Source organism: Morus notabilis, unplaced genomic scaffold (assembly GCF_000414095.1).
Source record: "Morus notabilis unplaced genomic scaffold, ASM41409v2 Scaffold701, whole genome shotgun sequence".
Lineage (NCBI taxonomy): Eukaryota > Viridiplantae > Streptophyta > Magnoliopsida > Rosales > Moraceae > Morus > Morus notabilis.
In genome coordinates, this window is record NW_010363199.1 from 107,052 (window position 1) to 112,691 (window position 5,640).

Sequence of the window (5,640 nt, forward strand, 5' to 3'; positions counted from 1 at the left end):
GTGAGTGAGTCTTTAGTGTGAGCCTTTTTGCGTTGTTTTTCTCGACGACATGACGTTTTTCTAGAGTTGCTAAACAATATAGTTAATATCTACGATTACTGAAAACATCAATCGAAAGGGGAAAAAGAAAGAGAACGAGAATCAGCTACAGAACACAACCTCGTTGAAGTTATTTGCCTTTTTTTGTGTGTGGACATTTTGGCCTTTTTATGGTTAAAATTAACGGTTTGACTGAGGATAGGTTGGAAATTTACAACAGTTAAATAAATGAGGTATTACTTTTAGGCAGGCTCAAAATACATACAAGTTATAAAAATGTAAAATTCCCCTTTTCTTTCTCACTATTAGGGTCCAGGGTAGTAAAAATGCATTAGCATAAGAAATGTAGACAACATAAAAGCATTTATCACCTAGAGGTGTATGGTGATTAAAATGATTTTGGCCATTGAAAATTTCTATTCAATTCCAGGAAAACGGTCTGCAAGGTACATCTCAATAATTGGTTGCACGCAGTACGTGTGGAGCAAAAGACCTTATTTTATTTTAATGTCTAAGATGGAGTGGGGCATCTTATGACACTGAGATCAGGATTTTGTGTCACTTTTCTGAAAATTCTTTGCTACTTCTGGCAATAATTTTTTGGATTTCGAAAGCTTTTCCCGTGAATTTTGGATTTTGGCAATTTACCCTTTTAACTCTTCTAAACTATTGCAATGTTCTCCACTTTATCAATTTTGCTCCGAATTTGGTCTGATTTTGAGAGATTGGGAGTTGGGAAATTAATAAATTTGTGTTAACTATACCACATTGTAAATTTAGGAGGATAGAGTTGAAATGTAAAGTTCTTTTGAAATATTCTAGGAATAACACAGACATTATTATAATGATATTCCATTTTACGCTACAAAATTACGTTGAATCAATGTTGCTATTTGTAGAATATTTATTTATTTTTCTATATTTCAACAGGACTAATAAGAATTTACACATATGTATACAAAGCAATGTTAATTAATCATTAACAATACGAGACACATTGTAATAATTTAACAAGTTACAGGAGTAAGCTCGAAACTTTAAGGTCAAATGTGCAGATGTCTTGGAGGGCCTTAGTGATCTAGCCATCCAGGAGTTTCGTTGCCCGTTGGTTCATTTTGTTTAGGATTTTCACAGCTTTCTTATTTTTCTTCAATTAATTGTTCAAGTATATACTCAGGCAAATAAATTGACTATCAGAAACTTTTATGAACTATAATAAAAGCTTTCTATTGGCATGTAACATTTTCGTTGTTCCTAAGCACAAAAAAACCATTGTCTTCAGTACACACGCAAAAAAAAAAAAAAAGGACACAGAAAAAATCATTGAATTTCGTGTTGTAGCATGTAGGTAGGGTTTAGAGAGATAATAAGAATTGAATGGTATATAGATTATAAAACTTGATAGAACTCCAACGATTTCATATTGCATAATGCTGTCGGGTATATATACATACATACATATATATATATATATATATATATATGATAAGGTTTTGAAAAAATTAGATAAATGATCTTTTTTAGCCATCTCTTTTAATAAATACCCAAAATTTTTAAATTTTAGCCAAATAGTTGTACTTTTTGTTTTTTAGAAAATGGTCGTTTTTCTGTAGTAGTTAATTAGTGATAAATCATGATTAATTAGCGATAAATCATGATTAGTCAGTAATAAATTATAGTTATTAAATAGTAGATCATGATTAATCAGTGATATGTACTGAAATTAATCGATGGTAAATTAAAATTAATCAGTGAAATTCAAGTTAATAAAAAAATCAGTCATTTTTTAATTTTATTAAACTTTAGTCATTTACTAAAAAAAAAAAAAAAAACTCTAAAAGAGGGGGCAATTTACCCCAAAATCCATTATATAATTATATTATTAGATGGAAGACGGTAAATCGAGGAAAACAAAAGGCAGTTGATTTGGCTGAGCGACGTGTATTTACGTAGCTATTTGAGGAAAAACAACAAAAAGGTACGTGCATCGCTACATATTATTGCATGCAATCTCAACAATAATTCACTACATCAACAAGAAAGCCTCCGCCCTAGGCATATATTCCCTTACAAATCGCACTAATTAATCTCTCTCTCCCTCTCTCTCTCTCTCTCTCTCTCTCTCTCTCTCTCTCTCTCTCTCTAGCTTGTCTCTTCAAAATTTTCTCTCTCGTAAAATCAGTGTGTCCCCACGTTTTCTTTCTCCAAACAAACCCGCGGTTGCAAGCTCCTGCGGACCTCCATCATGGCTTCGGTAAGATAGTTTTTCCTTTTGTTTTCCCTTTGAAATTTGTAATGGATTCAATCACAAGCATACGTATATATTATTGTGTATATACGTATACATGTTTAAACAATAGCGTTTGTTCTTGCATGAACATTTCCTTGTTCTTGAAGAGCGACATATAATATTATATCATCGATTTTGTAATGAAAGAAAAAAAGATTTTGACTTCGGAGGATAAATATTTCACCTTATTGTGATTCTGCTGTTTTCTTATGTTCTTTTTTAATGAGTTTTAAGCATCACAACGTGAAAGAGATGATGATTTTAATTTAGGCTTCATTGAAGGGTTGGTTTTGGAGTACTGATCTTTTCCATTCCAGCGTTTGTTTATCACAACATTTACGGGCTCATATGAAAAATGAAATGAAAAAGAGATCCTAATGTCTATTAATAATAAACATGAATTTGGTCGAGGTACAGTTACGTGTATTTCGTTTGTATAAGCTGATTTAAGTAATTTCTTCAGGGAACCTCAATATGACATTCCATTTCTTGTATAAATATTCTTAACATATTAATTGTATAGGTTTCTAAGTTTATATATTGATGTATAAAATATACTTCAAAATTGAATTAGCTATTACATATCCAAGCCGTGCCCCTACATGATGTACACTTTTATACATCTCAAAAAATATATTACGTATTATTTCACGTCACTGATGTCGTTCACGCCACTGATGTCGAGCACCACAAGATCACAAGAGTATGGATCTCACACATGTAGTCCATATTAGGCTGTGTCCTTTTGTCTAACATCTCTAACACCACCAAGTATTGTTCCGATCATGTTATCATGGTTTTAATTACGAATGTTTCACTTGAATTTTCAAATTAATATTTGTATTTCACTTATTTTAGGTTGAATTAATGTTATCAAGATTGAGTAGAATACAAATTCATCTACTATATCAGCAACCAACTCGAAGTTAATTCATCATAAATAATTAAAACATGCTAAAAAGGTTCCGATTAATAGAGAACTGACAAGTGCTTCTTATGAAATATAAAGGATGTGTCTTTTGCGTTTTTTTTTTTTTTTTTTTTTTTTTAGCAGGACAAAGGTCGTCCATTGCCTAAATTTGGAGAGTGGGATGTAAACAACCCTGCCTCAGCTGAAGGCTTCACAGTGATATTCAACAAGGCCAGAGATGAGAAGAAGACGAATACCACGGCAGCGGTGAAGATTGTGACTCCGCGAAAAAACGACATTATTGCTGAGAAGAAAGCTGAGTCCTCCAAGGTACATACATGACATCCTTTCCTATGTTTGTCGTTTGGTTTACTGCATCTAAAACTTAAATCGTTAATTTGTTTCTCCAAAATTTTCAATGCAGAAGAAATGGTTTTGCTGCGGTGCTTAAAAAATTTACACACTTCTTTTGGGCCCCCAAGTGTTATCACTAATTGTGTTTTAAGTTCCTATTAAATTTTATTTTGTGCCAATTAATTTGGTTTACTTCTGTTTCGTCCTTGGACATCTTTGCCTAATGCATTTATTTTACTTGTTTGTATTATATTTAGAATGCAAGAAAGGAGTGTGATGATGGACACGTAAACAGTGATTCCACGCAGAAATATGATTGTTATTTATTTGTTAGATTTATTATATATACCATCAAGTTTTTCAATGGGTTTAGGCACGTCTTTTTTTTTTTAATGACGTCTTTTGAGTTCCCTATATTTATATAGAAAATAACTTTATAAAAAATTGAGATTTGAGAATAATATTAGTTAAGATTAATTAATATTACAGATCTAAATAAAACTATTTACAGTGATTTTGATTACATATTAATGTAAGATACACTAGGAAAGAAAGCTTTAATCACTTTAAAGTGGACATAGGCAAACTAATCAAATGTCGAATTTGTATTAAACAATATACCCGGTCCACTGAATCTGAATAATTTCTACCAAGTGTTACATTTTTTCTCAAAACATAATAAATAAATAAACGACAACAGTTGGGTCTTCATCGAAGGGCTGTCGTTTACTTCACAGTATAACTCATGTTCTTTCATTTTATCCAAAAATGTACAATTTTACGTCCAAAAATTTTGTATTGGTCTTAGAGAGAGAGTACCAATCACAGACTTATGTTTGTCAATGCAGCTTTTAATGATAAGGGTCCTTATGTCTTTTATGTTTCAACAAACTAAAAATCAAAGCCGCATACTTTAGAAAAAGCACTTTAAAAAGTACCGAGGATATACCAATTCCACTTATATTGGTAACTTGGTACGCTGACACGACACGAACAAAAAGATATAGGCTTAGTTTGGTAATGCTATGAATTTTAAAAAAAATATTTTTAGTTGTGCTAAAAGAAAAAATTATTGTTCTAAAAAGCAGTTGAGTGTTTGATAAATTGTAATTATAGTAGCTGTGCTGGTTCCAAAATTAGTAAATAACGTTTGATAAATTTTAAGGTGGAATTGCTGTGGGTATATAAAATGATCAAAATAGACATGATATGAAATTTAAATATATATAATTATTTTTTGTATTTAAAAATACTTGTTTAACTTTAAAAACACATAATGTTTTGATTTTGAATTTTTTAACAATAAATTTATTATAATTAATTTTTTTTTTATTTCTTCATTCACAATATAATTACAACTAAAAGAAGCATTAGTGACAATTACTTAAGGACAGTTGTAGTCTTCGAGTTGTGGAATTGTTTTTGGCATAGAACTTTGCCTTCTCAAAAATATCAATTGGCCCCATTGCCTTTTCCTAAAAAATTATACCATTTTGTTCCATCCACAGAGACCAAAGTATAAAGGCTCACAAGGATAAAAAAAACCAACTGAAAAGAAAACGTGTAACTGAATGAATGAATATATGCAACCTCTTTTACATTTGTCGGTGAGTAGGAAAAAATTATCAGAATGTAAGGTAGATAAAAATCATATAACAAACATCTCATATGAAGTAGACAATGTTGGGAATAGTGTCCTAGAAGCATGAGATGTAATAAGATATTTATTATTTATTTAATAAAAGAGTTCATTCATTATTTTATGTGCATATATTTATGAATATTTTATGAATATCAATGAAAATTTCATGATTATTTATGTGATGGGTAGGCGCTTGTATTTATGGATGTTTATATTTGATTCATAATGATGAATGTATGGATGATGAATTTGGTCGTTAATTATATGGTTCCATGGATCGCATTAAATTTGTTCAAATTAAATTATTTGTAATTTAATTCGGGATTATAATTACTGTAATTTTAGGTTTTGGGTATAATTAGGGTTTTGATTTTGAATCAAAAAGAGGCATGGAAGATCAAGTTT